This window comes from Oryza sativa, chromosome 4, assembly GCF_034140825.1.
Source record: "Oryza sativa Japonica Group chromosome 4, ASM3414082v1".
Taxonomy (NCBI): domain Eukaryota; kingdom Viridiplantae; phylum Streptophyta; class Magnoliopsida; order Poales; family Poaceae; genus Oryza; species Oryza sativa.
In genome coordinates, this window is record NC_089038.1 from 8,091,643 (window position 1) to 8,108,979 (window position 17,337).

The window sequence follows — 17,337 nt, forward strand, 5'->3', positions numbered from 1 at the left end:
ATGGTGGACAGCATAGAGGTAGCTGATTTTTTATGCCTCATCTCATTTCAAATGCCTCACCCTTGACACGTTTAATTAAGAAATTTTCATTGCAATGCAGGACGTAGCACTGTGTATCCTAGTGGTTAGGGTCACACCAACCTTTTTGTCTGAAGTCGCAAAGGGCATGGCTTACATACCCTCTAGCATAGAAAGGGTGCACAACGTAGACCTCATGGCTGGATATGCGAAGCTGGTAATCAATTCGGTTATGCCCAACCAGCTTTCATATCCAATACCTGCGCCATCAAATGATGGAATTCTAACTTTGGGCGATGCACGTCAAACGTACATACAATGGTTCAAGGCAGATATTATCATAAAAGGTGGTTCCTCGTCCAAAACACCCGGTAGAATCTGAACCTCCTATGGCTCAACTATCAATTAAGGCTTGTCATGAACCTGATTTGACGAAACCACATTCACCCCGGGAAACCATGCATGGGTTTGACTGATGTAGCAGCCACCATGACTCCAGTTAAGACCACATGGAAGGCCGATAGCTCTCCACCACCTGTCAAGAGACCAAAAGGTGACTGGAGTCATTAGTGACCACTAATATCTGATCAGGGCCAAATCCATCAAAGGTGAGGGTTAGGGTCCGTTAGAGATGGCCTGATTCGGGTATCCGGCGTAGTGCGGGCTACAGAGCACATATTCGATCCATACATTTTTTAGATAATAGATTCGATCCAACATTCGATCCATACATGAAAGCATGGACAGCTGCGCCTGCGACAGCGAGCATCAGAATGTTGAGGAGGTTTTCTTCTTAGGTAATGGAACTAGAGTATATATGGAGAAGATATGTTGATATGGGTATATGATCCATAATTGATAATTATTTTGAACCGTGAATTGCATTGCATATGATTAACTGGTTCAATCGTTCGGATTACTACTATTAATTAATAACCCCCCTTCCTTTGTGTAGCTTTTAATTGATGTGTGAAACACAAGTGTATGCAGACTTTACACTCTTGAAATTGGCTGAAATTTCGGTTGTTTTGGAACCTCTTTATGGAATTATTTCAAAATTTAACAAATATTGACTGAATTTGAATAATTTTTACCAAATTCACAAAAAATCGATAATTTCAAACCGAAATTTCAATTCCCGATCAGAGCAAGCCAATTGGAGACGAGCATCGATTGGACACTTGCCATGATCTAGGGTCGTTTTTATGATAATAGGGTTTTCATGAAGCATATAAAATGAAAGCATCCGTCTTTAACATGAAAGTGCACTAGCTCCATTAGATGGGCCTAGTTGGCCGGGGTCTACAAGGGTCCTCACTTATATTCTTTTCATTACACGGGAAACTCTATTCATTGCTCGAGGAAATGTTCACTTGTTTTTATGTCACTCAGAAGGTCATCAATTTTTTTTCAAAAAAATAATAAGATATATCAATATGTGATAAGTCGCTACACAAATATATAGGTTTAACTTCAATTTATATAAGTAGAAACAAAATTTACAAATCTAACACTAAATAGAACGTGTAATTCGCAATCAAATTTGTTTATTTAGTTTCTAATTATATAAGATGAATTCGAACTTGCATATAATGAGATATCACATATCGATCAATTTTGCTAAATGGTTTTAAATTATTTTGTAACTTTCTAAGCGCCATGCATAAAATAAAGGGATGTCTCTCAGGGGAAAAAAAAACTCCCATTATATTGCTCTGCACTCCACCTGAAGGACGTACGCGCACAGCTGTTCATACGACTATACGAAGCCCTGTCTAGCTAAAAGTCTCCTCGGTCTCGATCCTCACCTTGCCCCTGCAGCTGCATACCCGGCCCTTTCGATCTGGTTATCAATCGATCCGGTCGCCATGAACGACGGTCAAGGTCCTCTCTTTTCTAGCTTCATGCTGTCTATACTTCCCTTTCTCAGAGATATTGCAACGATAGCACAGTCTGTTAATTACTAACATTTTCTTGGCGATATCATATCGGCAGCTCGATTGATCGCTCTGTAATAATTTGGCTGTCGTTACTGCTTTGCTTAATTAGTGCGTGAGTAGCATGTAACACCGTACCACTTCATGGTCACTACTAGGGTACTTTGCTGGCAAACCAGCGAAACCCAACGACAAAGAACAACAGGCCGGTGATGAGGAGACGCAAGCTGTTGATGCACAAACACCTGGCGGTACGTAACGCTTAATTAATCATATATGCGTGTATTGCTTCACTACTTCTTAATTTGAGTTACTAATTATCAGCCAAAGCATTTGTTTTTCTCTTTTCAAAGGGTTTAAGACCGAAAGTGCAAATTTTACATTGTTTTCCTTGTTCGCAATTGTGTTAGTGAATTTGTGTATGAAGACACTTAATTTCTGATGCTTTTTTATCTCAACCGATCACAACTTCTCGAATCATTTCCGTATGCGCTCTTAATACGCGTGTCTACCTAAAAGATGCTTACATTCTGGGACAGAGGAAGTAGCAGATTTTTAGTATTATGATTTGTCATATCTGCTAATATGTTGCTATATTTTTGAGATTTAGCTAGTAGTATGTATTACATTCCTCACCAATCTTAGTTTGCATATGAGAGCACGTACGGGACAGTAGATTTTAATCTCATATATCTTAATTTCTTGAGAAATAAACTAATCAATTTTGGTGGCATACAAGATTACTTCTTGGGCCCTCCAGCAAACCTTCAACAGCAGCCAGCAGCGAAGCAATCCGCCGATCAGAACAGATCAAGCACTACACTGGTCAAGGTCACCTGTGACGGGCCCAAACCCTCACCTTTGACGGTTTTGGGCTTGGTCAGTGATCAGTGGTCACTGGTAAGTCCAGTCACCTTTGACGGGTGGCCGGCCGTCAGTGGTGACATCCACCTCTGACGGGCAAGTTAATAGAAGGCCGTCAGAGGTGTTGGTCTAAGCTAGACTAGGGCTTGTTAGGACCCGTCACAGGTGTCTCGTCTCTGACGAGCCCCTAAATAAAGGCCCGTCAGAGGTGATGATCTCCGGTATATAGTAGCCGTCACAGGGTGACCCACCTGTGACGGGCCCGAAAGTAAAGGCCCGTCACAGGTGGGTCACCTGTGACGGTCCGACGTTTGCGAGTCCGTCACAGGTGAGGTTACCTGTGACGAATGTTTCTTCCGAACCGTCACTGATGAGTTAATTCCAGAAAAAAAATAAATGCTAAATATTGGCTAGCCTCAGGAATTGCTAGCCATGCCCTCTGAAAAACAGAAACATCACAGGTGCCAGTCACCCCCCTCCATATCACATATTCCCCAACTGCCCAACATCACAGATGCATCACATATCACAGATCCATCACAAAGCAACAATTTACAACATCACATATGCAACAATTTAATTTATTATAGCACACAATTCATACCCCATGAAAGTCCTCAAATGATTACCAAAATTTCTTGTATTCTGTTCGTTGTGAACCTACACAACCTGTCAATAAGGGAAAAAAAAAAGGAGAAAACAGATGAATAGTACAACATAAATCGTAGTTGATCAAATGTGATGACAATTTAGTAAAGTACCATAAATATTGCACATATGAAAGTAAATTACATTGCACTCTATAAAAACATAATTTTTTACATCGCCAGAAATTATAAAAACATCTTTTTTACATCACAATAAATTATCTAGCCAAGTTCATGAGTCTATTTGGCATGAAAACGTCCTTTCTTATTCATTATTTCTGCAAGAATAAAGGCGCACACTTCGCCTCTGATAGCGGGGGGGTTGATGGGTGAGATCTTGAAGCCAGCTCTACCTTTCTGTTTAATAAATAAGAGGTTAATTAGCACGTTTTGAATAGCAATGTAGATATTGAAATGAGCTTATTCGCCATTAGCAACAACCTCAGGGTCGAAATCTTTCACCTCTCTTAGAAGTGTTGACATGTTGTGGCACACGTGGAAACCACATTGGTCTCCGATCTGTTGTGCGCATGCAAACTTGGTGTCATGATAAAGTTCGTTCTTGCCCTCCTTGTGCCTACCACCCTTTTCCACATATGGGCCCCAAGCCATATTTAAGGCCTTGGTGATTTCACTGAAATCATAATCAAAGGACTTATTGGAATTAAGGTAGGTAACCCTACTCCACTTAGGTACGATGACTAGGAGAATCCAATGTCGCCTGCGTAGTGGTTATGTAGCGTTAGTACTAAGAACCTTAACTTCAAAAACAATATACACGAAGGGTATTGTCCTCTTACTCTTGGTTGTGTGCGCACATGATGTACTCCTTGTCTTGATGGGCCCATAAACACCGGTTGACATAGTCAACCACCTCAGTGAAGCTCTGTCGTAAATTAACCTCATTCACCATGGATGGATCAAGGAACCCAACCTGATTACCATGGCGACGACTCTCGATCCAACACAACCTTAAAATATTTACGTATTAGAACTAATTTAATTAGGAGATATAGTCCAGTCATATCACAAGTATAGAAGGTATGCACTTACAAGGAGTAGCATTTTAGAAGACCAGTGTCCAACTTCCGGATCCTGAAAAGGTCGAAGAGGTCATCAAAGCCTATAGTTATATAGGCAGGCGACGATAGGAACGGCTGGTGGTCGTGATGTCCAACTATGGATGACTCCCGCATTTTCCGCTTGGCATTGCTTAGCTCCATGTATTGCTTATGTAGCTCTCGGCAAGCAATACCCATCACAGCTAACACATTGTCCTCCACCAATGGCATGCCTAGCTCAAATTGGGCTGGCGCCCTCACGACCTTCCCCGATTTGCTCACCAGCATCGACGTCGCAGCCTTGCCCCTTTTTGGCTCCGGCGCCAACTCCCCGACCTTCCCCTTGCCGTGTTCACGCTTCTGGCCCTTGACAAGTGGTGGGGAGCTATCGGCCTTTCTTGTGGTCTTTATTGGAGCCAAGCTTTGAGCTATATCTGCCAAGTCCATATCAGCTCCACCGGGAGAATGAGGTACTGACAATGCCGGTCCACGGGGAGCCTCAATTGATAGCTTAGACTTGGGAGGTGTAAGCTCCGTCGGTCGACTTGGACGAGGAGTCATCTTCACAACTATGTCTTCTTTGGGCCATTGTATGAACGTCTTGCGCGCATCGCCCAAAGTCATGATTTCATCATTTGGGGGCACGGGCAGCGGATAGCCTGACCAGGTGTCCTTTACTGTATCGATGGACACCTTGGCATACCCAGCTAGCAGGTCTGCGCCGTGGACCTTGTCTGTAACCGAGGGCTTGAAAGCCATGCCCTCAGCGACTTCAGGAGCGAAAGTTGGGTGGACTCTCGCTAGTAGGACACACTGTGCTGCGCCCTGCATAAGGTGAAAGTTTGAATTTAATATTGGAATGTGTAAATGTCTTTTATTAGATATGGATCGGATAACAACAATTACCTCGATGTGGTCCACTGCAGCTAGTGGTGCGATCGGGAGACTAGGGGCCGGCACCTCTGTGGATGCACAACTACTCCTATGCTGTGAGGGACTCGCGTCGTGTTGTACACGAGGAGTTGGTTGCACAGCAGGTGTTGTGACTCGGGGTATATTCATGTCGGCGAGGACCTTGTTAACCCTTTCTTCCACCCTTGCATTCATGCTAGCTTCTAGTTCTTGAATGACCTCAACCTTAAGTTCGGCCTTCAAACGAGCGTCCCTCTCTTCCTTGGAGACTTTCCGTTTCCTGTATTGGGAGCTGTACTGAGGGAGTCCATGCTTCTAGGGCACATCGCTACCAATTCCCCGAGTTCGGCCAGGATGTTCTTTGGTTCCGAGCGCCTTTGTGAGGATGTCATCTTCGCGCCTCTTCGGCGCGGACTCAACCTCGCTTTGTGAAGCTTGTTCAGCAACCAAGCCCAACTAGAAAAGAAGATAGTCGTTTATACGAACTTGTACTTTATACGAACGGAAATTAGTTAGGTTGAGTAGTGAACTCACCAGTTCCTGATAGACGACGGCATCACTTTTGTTCTTAAATGTGACAGAGCCGTCCGGGTTGACCTTACCCCTTGCCCGCGCCCAGTTGCGAGCTCTTTGTTCAGGGATGTCTGAAAACGGGGCAGGGACATTCGCTGCTGCAGCGGCTGCATCTTCTTGGGCCCATATTGCCTCCTTGCCGATGTACCCTGCGGTGCCCAGCCGATGCGGGTGCTCATTCCGCTGTTGCAGTACGCGATGTGCCTCGCTTGATTCCCTAAACTCTTGGGTGGTCTTGAGAGAGCAGAATTCCTCCCACACCGCTTCGGTTATTTGAGGGTATTCATCGAACGGCGTATGATTGCCGGGCGGGTTGACAAACTCGGTGAAGAGCTTCGACTTCCAATTCTTCCAAGCTTTGCCCATCTTTTGGAATGCCTTCCGCTTGAGCCTATCCTTTGCTTCGGCTGGAAATGTGAACCATTTCTCCATTGCCGTCCAAGCTCGCTCTTTCTCGGCTTCTGTGACCTTCCCGATATCTTTATGGAGGATCCCGAAGTTCTCACGTGCCGCTAGCCCGCAGCAGTTAGACCATCTTCCAATGACAGTCCTGGGCGCCGTGGGCCTACCACTAGCGTCAACCTCTCTTATAACTTGCACTGTGGTCGGTCATATATTTTGTGACCGCGGATTTCTACTAGACCTACTTGCACTTGTCCCGCCCGACATCGACGTATGTTGTTCCTGCGGCAATTCTGCAGCACAAACAGAAGGCAATATTTGCTAAGGGGTGCTAGCTAAAATTTATGTGGTCATGTGGTGAAAATTTATCCTATAAATTACCATGAATTTCGGGTTGTTGGACCGCCGTTGTCGCGGGATGACCTTCGGCAACTGCCTCTGTGGCTGGTGTTGGGGAGGGCGGGTTTGCGCCGAGCGTTGACATGGTTTAACTTTCGCGAAAAAGATTATAAATTTCCTACCATTAGACTAAATAGCATTAGAGCCAATGTAATACGGGGTAAACTATGAAAGATATGGCCTCAGTTTTGCTGAGAAATATGCATCAATTACAATCATTTGCATGAAGGGATAAAAAGAGGAAATCATAACATCAAAAGAGCAAGTGCAGAAAATCTGTTCTTATGCATAAAAAAAGAACAAGTGTAGAGGTATATAACCACTGAATCAATCATGCAAATTTAAAAAACAGCAGCAGCAAGGGTACAAAATTTGCATGATTGACATAAAACAGCAGCAGGAGGAGTATATATGCCACAGGGGTAGCAATAGCAGGGGCAAATTAACTAAAACAACATGTCTAGATATACTCCTCTTATCAATCCAGAAGAAAAGAGCAAGTGCAGAAAATCTGTTCTTATGCATAAAAACAGAGCAAGTGCACAAAATCTGTTCTTATGCATAAAAAAAGAACAAGTGTAGAGGTATATAACCACTCTACACTGGCCATTTAATAAGGAACAAGTGAACAAGTGTAGGGGCAAAAAAATGAACAAGTGTAGATAATCTGTTCTTATTGAGCAATTCATCACTGGCTATTTAATAAGGAACACATTGGGCAGCAGCAGCAAGGGTATATAAATCATCAAAGAATGACAGAAAACAAAATGCATGGAGAACTTTGGTGTCTAGGTCGGTTCCGTCCATGGACTACACTGACCTATCCTTTTTCGGCTAAATGTAAACATGATCCACAAAATTCAATAGGTCTAGCAACATATATAGCAGTACACACTCCATGAATGGTTATATGTCCAAATGGCACTTAAATCCACATTCAAGTTGCACTTAACTAACAGTTGCAACCATAGGCAGCAGCATGGGCAAACATAGACAGCAAGGGCAAACATAGACAGCAGCAGTTGCACTTAAATCCACATTCAAGATTCACTGCACCAAAATCATGTAATACGAGGTATACTATGAAAGATATGGCCTCAGTTTTGCTCAGAAATATGCATCAATTATATTCATTTGCATGAAGGGATAAAAAGAGGAAATCATAACATCAAAAGAGCAAGTGCAGAAAATCTGTTCTTATGCATAAAAAAAGAACAAGTGTAGATACTCTATTCTTATCCATAAAGAACAAGAGTAGAGGTATATAACCACTGAGTCAATCATGCAAATTTAAAAAACAGCCCACAATAAGGGTACAGATAAACTGTTCTTATTGAGCAATTCATTACTTATTGAGCCACAACAGGGGCAAAAAGAAGAATAGATAAAAAAATGAACAAGTGTAGATAATCTGTTCTTATTGAGCAATTCATCACTGGCCATTTAACAAGGAACACATTGGGTAGCAGAAGCAGGGGCAAAGATACTCCACAGGGGCAGCAACAACATAAAACAAGGAACAGGTGTATTAACAAGTAGCCCACAATAACAGCAGTAGCAGGGGTGTAGATAAAAAAGGAGACAGTACTACTAACTTCATGTAAACAGCAATTCATCCATTCAATTCAAGCAAGTGTAAATAATAAAACAGCCCACAATCATTTATGTGGCAGCAGCAGCAAGGGTATATAAATCATGTATATAAACAACAATTCATGCAATTGACCTATTCATAGACAAAAAGGGTATATAAATCAACAAGTTTAGATAATCTGCAAAGTTCCTTAATCATCAAATAATGACAGAAAACAAAATGCATGGAGAATTTTGGTGTCTAGGTCGGTTCCGTCCATGGACTACACTGGCCTATCCACCAAAATTCCCCATGCATTTTGTATTTTGTGATGGTTTGATAACCCCTAACTAGCTAGCTTAATAAACTATTTCTAGCTAGCTACCCTACCTACCTAGAAACACTATTGCCAATCTATCAATCCATCCTTTTTCAGCTAAATGTAAACATGATCTACAAAATTTTAACTGGCTACACATTCAAGTTTTAACTAACAGTTGCAACCATAGGCAGCAGCATGGGCAAACATAGACAGCAAGGGGCAAGTGTAGATAATAAAACAGCCCACAATAATTTATGTGGCAGCAGCAGCAGGGGTATATAAATCATGTATATAAACAACAATTCAATTATTCATAGACAACACGGGTATATAAATCAATAAGTGTAGATAATCTATTCTTATCCATAAAGAAAAGAACATCCACTGCTGCAAAATTCATGCTAAGATCCTCTATTGATGCTAAGATTCACTGCACCAAAATCATGTATATAAAATCTAGCCTCTACATTCATCCAAAACATCCACAGACAACAAATCACATTTAATTCATCTATACAGCAGCACCAACAATCGAAACAACAAATCACATTTCATTCATCTAAACAATGCAATTCATCCATCGAAAAAAGGAGGAATGGGGGAGGGTGGCGGCGTACTTGGAGAAGCGGCGTACTTGGAGACGGCGGCGCAGGCCGTAGTTGTCCTGGATCCTGGTGGCGGCGGCGGAGAGGCAGCGGCGAAGAGGTCGAGGCGGTCGACGGTGGTCGGGGATCCCGGCGTCGGGGAGGTCGGGGAAGTCGATGGACGGACGGCGGAGAGGACGATCGGCGGCGAGGGCGGCGGTGGAGAGGGCGACGGAAAGGGCGGAGATGGCGGCAGAGAGGGCGGTGGAGATGGCGGCGGAGAGGGCGGCGGAGAGGTTGAGGCGGTGACGGTGGAGATGGTGGTGGAGAGGACGGCAGCGGTCGAGAGAGTGAGTGAGGAGGCGGTGGTGAAGAGGGAGGCGGCGATGGCGGTGAAGAGGGCGAAGATGGCGGCAGATAGGGCGGCAGAGATGGCGGAGGAGAGGGTGGCGGAGAGGTTGAGGCGGCGATGGTGGAGATGGCGGCAGAGAGGACGGCGGCGGTCAAGAGAGTGGCGGCGAGAAGGCGGTGGAGAGGTCGAGGCGGCGGTGGAGAGGGCGGCGGCGAGGAGGGCGGTGGAGAGGTCGAGGCGGCGGTGGAGAGGGCGGCGGTGGGGAGGGCGGCGGAGATGGTGGAGAGGGCGGCGGTGAAGAGGTCGACGCGGCGGTGGAGAGAGTGAGTGAGTGAGAGTGGGTGCCGGATCTGGATCGATCTAGAAGATGTCCAACCCTAGGTCAACCCTAGTCAAACTCACTTGTGACGGGCGCCAACTATGTGGCCGTCACAGGTGGCCTCACCTGTGACGGGCGCCAACCGTGGAGCCGTCACAGGTAAGACAACCTGTGACGGGCCCAACACTCTGGGCCGTCACAGGTGAGGTCACCTGTGACGGCCCTACAGATAGAGCCCGTCACAGGTGAGTTTGCCTAGAGCAATTTTATTTTATTTTATTTCACTTAGTTCTTTTATTTTCCTTAACATATTTTCACATACACTACATATTTTTTTATACTTAATTATTTTATTTCACTAACAGTAGTAATTGCACTTCATTATTATACTACTTTAATTATTTTATTTCCAATGCTTATACTTGCTTAATTATTTTATTTCACTTCTAGTGGGTGCTTCACTTAATTATTTTATTTGACTATTTCATAAGCAATATACTATTGATCATTGCGAACATATTAGAGTCATACAGATAACAGACATGTAGACATAAACTACGTACATAAATTACAAAAATAATCCTTCCTCATGGTCGACACGTGCATATTGAACTTCATCTTCTTCTTCCTCCTCTTCTAGAGGTATTTCTTGACCTATGCCGTGGACGTGCTGGTTGTAATCATCCTCGTCTGCAATGTTGTCCAATCCAACAATTCTCCTTTTCCCTTCACGAACAACATGTAGTTTCTTGTTACACGGGTCAACTATGTAGAACACTTGAACAACTTGTTTGGCGAGAACGAACGGTTCATCATTGTACGCGTTGTTAGCCAAGTTGACAGTGGTGAAACCTTCATTGTCAACTTTTACATTGCGAAGATCGACCCATCGACAACGAAACAACGGGACTTTGAACTTCAAGTAATCTAGCTCCAATATTTGCTCAACTTTACCATAGTATTGATCACGACGACCACCGTCACTAGCAGCCTCGATGCGTAACCCACTGTTCTGCACTGTGCATTTGCTGTCTTGCTTTACCGTGTGAAAGATGTATCCATTTATGTCATATCCTTGCCAGGTGGTGGCACTCCATTCAGGACCCTGTGACAACCACTAAAGTGTTTCACTAGACAACTTAAGCTTTCTGGCCAAATGGTACTTCAAGTAGCACTACCGTACCACACACTAACAATACTAGCCGTCAACCCGTGCGTTGCACGTGCTCTATCTATATAATATAAATAAGTATGGAAGTTTTAATCAGATGCCGAAACGTTGATTATTTATTTTTCAAAATATTTCTAAAAGGCAATTAGCAGGATTGCCCCTACAACTTTACCTTATTTGGATTTTTGATTTTCCCACACAACTCTTTAATAGATAGATAGATAATAATAAAAATATCAAGTAATTTAATTATCTTATTGAGAATAATTAAATTTTTTTATTAGAACAATAAAATCTTAGCCCACGTTGAACTTCGTGTGTGGCAGGCAATGCTTGCAGTGCAAGATTTTTGTAATTATTGAATTGCTAAAGAAGTCACCCTTTTGATTATCTATTTAAATTAGTAATACAAAGGTTTACTGGTGTCGTAATTTTAGATTTTTTTTGATTAAGTAAATTCAAACTGTAGAATTAATCAATGCAAAAGTACTGGGGCATCAACTGTTCTTTGGGTATATAATCTATAATTTCAAATTTTGAAAATAATAAGTATCATGATGTACTTGTCTAAATATCTATTTTGTACGTATTTTTTTTGTTAATGTAATAGTTGTCAAAATTTAGAAAAAAACTATATTAGTGAGTCATAACTAATGTGACCCATAGTTAACATGATTATGTTGGTCGCCAACCTGTGCATCACATGTGCTATTATATAATTATTATAAATATTAAAAAGTTAATATGCTAAATGTTACTTTTCTAATTATATCTATTTAAACCAAAAAGGGTCCACATCAAGGACTGCATACAAATTATTAATTTTAAACTTCTGAATTAAACTAATAAAATATTATAAAACAGGAGTCAACTTCATATTTATCCATTCAAATTTTGGAATTAGCATTTTTTAAGAAAAAACTGAAACTAAAGAGTGTATGATATTTATTAATTCAAATTTTGGAATTTTTAGGAAAAAAACTGAAACTAAGGAGTGGATGATATTTATGTAATATTCTATTGCTCAAGAATATTTCAATTGAAACATAATCTGTTGTGTTTTACTTGAAATTATACTTACAATGAATAGATTAACAAAAACTAATTAATACAACCGAGAGTTAAAATACTAAGTTATTTATAATTCATGCAAAATCTTAAATCGAGAATTGATATTTATTAATATATGCATGTTTGTAAATAATGAAATCTAATTGAAACTGCAATGAAGTTGTTTTTATATTTGCATCATATGTGCAACAAAGTTGTTCTATTTTGTGGATCAATACCTAAATTTTATAGTATCAGACGTTATGATGGTGTGGTTGAGTTCTGATCTCATTTCAGATGAGAAACATGTAAATAAAACAACCAAGATGAAAAAAAAAGATCAACTCAAAATCTGGATGGAGAAAATAGTCTGAACCTACAGAGTCTGAGGTTGTGTGTATCCAATTGACGTCGTCAGTTAAGCAGTGTATGCACACGCCGGCACGCTGCTGATCTTCATGTGCAAGACGAAGGAGGTCGATGTGGCCTCCATCATGCCGTACTCCAGCGTTGTGAAGAGTAGGTTATTGGCTTTGTCTCTGAGTAATCTGCGGGCAAAGATTGATGAAAAGTAAAATCGTAATTACCTGTGGATGACACAATGGATATAAGATCCTCATAGTTAAAAATTGCCCCATAACATAGATTAGTTAAATTTAATAATATCTTGAAAATTGAACGTGAACCATATATATATGTCGGTCCAACGATTAAATTGCATCTTGTCTGGCAAATAAAATTAGTAATGAAATAACCAAGCAAAATGGTTGAAGCGTAGCCAATCTTTTGGAATGATACAAAAGGAGCAGTACATCGTAAAAGGTGTGGGAAAAAAAAGAACTAACCTTAAATGAATCTGCATGATATGCATGATAAAGATAGCTATAACAATTATAGTCATTAAACTTTTGCTCTAAGAAACATAGCAAAGTAATTAGCTTGGCTAAAAACAATAATATGTAACTCAAAGATAAACATTTGCATGTACCATTGTTTACTGGAAAGTAATTTGCAAGTAGCAAAGTAATTAGCTTTCAGTTGAATCTGATGCAGATGCCATTGTCTTGCTGATTGGTTACCTCTGCAGATCTATTTAATATATACGTACGAAAAATAATGATATATTTGTAATTACCGGCACATGATGTTCAAAGAGCAGCTTTTCTATTTCCATCACTGTTATTTTGGCTGCAAGAAGCAAGATCATGTTATCGGTCAAATTTGTGTACGCAAATATACCGTGTGGCCACTTGAACCAAGCAATCCGTATTATGAATTAGTAACGGCAGAAAATAAAATCAAACAGTGCAAGCAGTTATATAATCCCCTCTCCTGTTGTGCTTTCTCTTCATAATTGTTCTCTCTCCTTATTGAGGATCTGCCTGCTCCTGCAGCAGCGCTGCATATATACACGCATGCGCTTCTTGTTAAACACAGATAAAGACGGTTAGGGAAATAAAATTAGCATTACTTTTTACCTAATTTTGAAGCAGAAAGATTGAAGGGCGATGTCCATCTCCTCGCGTGGAACGAAGTTGTCAGTATTCTGGGTTTGATCGGATTAACGTTGATGGCCAGCCGGCGAATGCATCTGCCTGGTTTACGCTCTCGTCGTTCCCATCTACGTTCCGCTCGTATAATTGACTGGCTATTGGAGATGGGATCGATGGGGTAGGCTACTACGGAGAGATATGATACAGTGCGTTACATGTACCGCAAGGTGGAAGGGCTTTAACGTGGGCCATAACATTAAGTGTAGAGATTGGATTTTAGATCAACGGTTACAATGGTACGATATATCTAAACAACGGCTAGATCTTTCTGGTTAACGTGAGACCTCGTAGAAAGTGCCCAATTAGTATAGGTATAGATAATTAAGCTTCCTGATCACCCAAATTCACATCTGACTAAACTGTCTTTCATCTCTAGTTGGTGATTTCCTTTTCTTTTTTCTTGTACCATATCACCAGCTGTCCATGCCTCGCGGGCGTTGGAGGAGCAGCAAGCAAGAAGAAGTCTGGCCGTGTTCTGTATGCATATAACTCAGCTGAATCATTCAAGTAAATTGCATGGAGGGAGTTGCCATGGATCAGCATCTCTGTGTTGCAAGTTGTAAACATCTCCGGAACCTTCGTGCTCAAATTTATCGATGTTCGATATATACGTTGGTTTCATTAATTGGTATAGTGGGTATGTTGAAATTCAATGGAACTATCAACTATGGTTGATTATCAACCATGCACCGCAAATATTATAATGTTGACCTCTCTAAGAGCATCCCCAGCGCTCATCCAAATATCATCCTCCATATACCCATATGGATGGCCATCCAAAAAATATTCCTCATTCATATCTCTTCCCACTCTAACAGATCATCCATATTACATCATCTATATCACATCCTCCTATATGTTACTAATATCTCCCAACTAACCTTACACTTGTATTTTTAAGGGATATATTTTGAACAACTAAATTTTAACGGTATTATTTATCACGATAAAATTTTGAAATGAGTAAATTTTAACGGGTAATTTTTTAATTGATATATTTGATTTGGGTGAATGATAGCAAGAAATATCATACCAACACAAATAAAATAAACATACTACTACTGTCTTTTCTCTCCTCAGTTTTTCTACTCTTCTCTTCTTCTTTACAGGAGTACTACTACTCTTTTCTCACAGAGAAGAGGGCGAGGGGCGAGCGAGGAGGGGGGGGGGGCGACTGAGGGGCGGCAGCGGACGTGGGCGAGGAAGGGCGGGCGGGCGCGCGGGCGAGCTGGTGAGGGGTGGGGGAGGGGCGGCGGATGGAGGTAGGCGGCGGTGGGCAAGGGGAGCGGATGGAGGCAGGCGGCGGCAGGCAAGGGGAGCAGATGGAGGCAAGCGGCGGCGGGCAGATGGGCGAGGTGCAGGTAGCGGTGGGCGGACGGGCGAGGCGTGGGCGGCGGGGTCGCCGGGCAGAGGGCGGTGGCGGGTGGACAGACGAGGCGCGGGCGGCGGGGTCACGGGCACGGGCCGCGGTGTCGCGGCGGAGGAACGACAGGCGGCGGCGGGCGGGCCTCTGCCTCTACTCCGAACCTCCACCGCCAGATCCAGTAGGTCTCTCCTCTCTACCTCCATGCCTTCACCTCTACCCTTGCACGGCACCCATGGAGCGACGCGATCCGGATGGTGGCGTGAGTTTATCCAGAGACGGGCAGTTGCTGGATGGCATGAGGAGAGAGAAACGCCAAATTTGGAGCCCCCTATGGCGTATCTGTTGGAGCCCCCTTTTCTCTCCTCATGCGCTATTTTCAGGATGGAGCATGTGATACAGGAGGTGCTGGGGATGCTCTAACCCGAGTCACCACAAGCTACTCCCTCTGTCTGTCGCTTTAGGGTTTAAATTTTGTTACAAAATACTTGTCACTTTAGAGCACCTTTTGTAACATCAATCATTTGGAGGCATGTCACAAGGGCTTTCGACCGAACCTGCCGAAACCACAAAGAACCCCACACCCGCGAGGCGCCAGTTGAAGCCCAATGGGTTAGCACTCGGGCGAAACACCTAGGCGAAGTCGAAGGACAGCGTCTAGAGGGTTCACCACCGAGCCTATGGGACTCATCGTTGGATCTTCACTTTGGGTGAAGCCATGGGGCGAAGCAGGAAAGATTCGCCCGAAGAGGAATCATCTTCGCCAGGAAGCCCAAAGGACGGAACGATCCAGGAAGGCTATTCACCATTAGCGGGCTGGCCCAAGAAGCCCATATAGGGGCCCATAGCTAGGGTAGACACTATATGCCCTTACTAATGCCCCTATCATAAAGGTATCCATATAAATTCCTCTGTATATATATTAAACCCTAGAGGATTTGAGCCTGTACTGAGACTATAAATAGCCATCTAGGACCATGTAATGAGGGATCCCAAAAGTTTTTACCAATTAATATATTGTCTTTACTACACATCCAATCCTCTAAGAGTGCCACGCCTTTCGACGTGGCATGGTTGTCTTCCCGACAACAATTTCCAATTCAAAATTTTCTCCATCCTACCCCCAACTACCTTCTCACTTCCATCCGTACATTATTGAATAAAGGGCATTATGTTTATTCTTCGTAAACCTTAAATTTTGCTAAACAACCTGTACAGAGGTAGTATTAGATAAGTGCAATCCATACGCGCAATGTAGCCACCCATCCTCATCATGTATATGATGAAATTAGACCTATTTTTTGTATAGTAATTACAATGTCGAACTAGGAAGAAAGGAGATGTTTAATAACAAATAGCACACGCCAGTCCACTACCAAGGCATGTACCGTTTGATCATCCGCTTGTTAGCGATGACCCAACGCTCGTACACCAAGAGACCCTTCTCATACTATCTTGCAAAAATCTCAATTATATATTTCAAGCGTATACTCATGCACATCTAACCCATAGGACGGTTGTTACCTATGCACCTTCATCTCAATTAATGACATAAAGTAATATGGATAATATTCTAAACATAGTCAAGGGTACTAACATCGTTAGAGTTGCAGGAGAAAAACAAAACATGGATCATGGTATGCCCGTATTAACGGCAAAATTTGTTAATGTTCTTTAGTGGATTCAGTTTTGGAAAGAGGTCGATCAACCAATGAAAGTTTATCAATAAGAGACCGAGTTCAAGGAGGAATCGTGAAGACCACGTCATGGCAGTCTAATTCTATCTATTAATTAGGCAAGATTTAGTAACTTTCCTTTTATCTTTAGGAAGTATTTATCTAGTGTCTGAACATGACTTGTAGTTTTCCTTTTATCGTTAGGAAACTTGTACCATGTCCAATCAGGACTAGTATCAACCCGTGAGTATAAATATGTCAACCAAGGTCATTGTAATCTATCTCCACATATCAATACATTTACTTCCGATGCATCTGTTGATGAAAAATCCGCGCTCGGCCAATAGTGCCAGGTCTGTGTTGGCGCAAACTAAGTCAATGAACACAACGACCTGGGAGAACTGCTTAGCTCCAATGCAGGTCTAAATCTTGGTGAGATGCGGGCGTGCCAGTTAGTTTGATCCTGCAACTGACAAGGTATAAAATTGCAGATCAATGAGCCAATCGGCTAATAAGTCGAAGGAGTAATTTCATCCGATGCTGATGCCAGCCGATAGCAAT

At 42.5% G+C, this 17,337-nt stretch overlaps 2 long non-coding RNA genes across 3 annotated transcripts; one reads left to right on the forward strand and one right to left on the reverse strand.

Annotated features, from left to right (window-relative positions):
- Positions 1 to 1,660: 1,660 nt before the first annotated feature.
- LOC4335195 (uncharacterized) lies at positions 1,661 to 14,480 on the forward strand. Of its 2 annotated transcripts, XR_010741094.1 has the most exons (4): positions 1,661 to 1,902; positions 2,114 to 2,206; positions 2,695 to 3,047; positions 3,105 to 3,232. It is a non-coding gene; the product is annotated as an uncharacterized lncRNA (long non-coding RNA). The 2 variants fall into 2 exon arrangements; XR_001545155.3 differs by lacking the exons at positions 2,695 to 3,047; positions 3,105 to 3,232 and adding an exon at positions 14,155 to 14,480 and having other exon boundaries at positions 1,689 to 1,902.
- On the reverse strand, positions 2,758 to 4,031 carry LOC136356357 (uncharacterized). The gene is made up of 2 exons (XR_010741095.1): positions 3,908 to 4,031; positions 2,758 to 3,823 (listed from the first exon to the last, which is right to left on the reverse strand). It is a non-coding gene; the product is annotated as an uncharacterized lncRNA (long non-coding RNA).
- Positions 14,481 to 17,337: the final 2,857 nt, after the last annotated feature.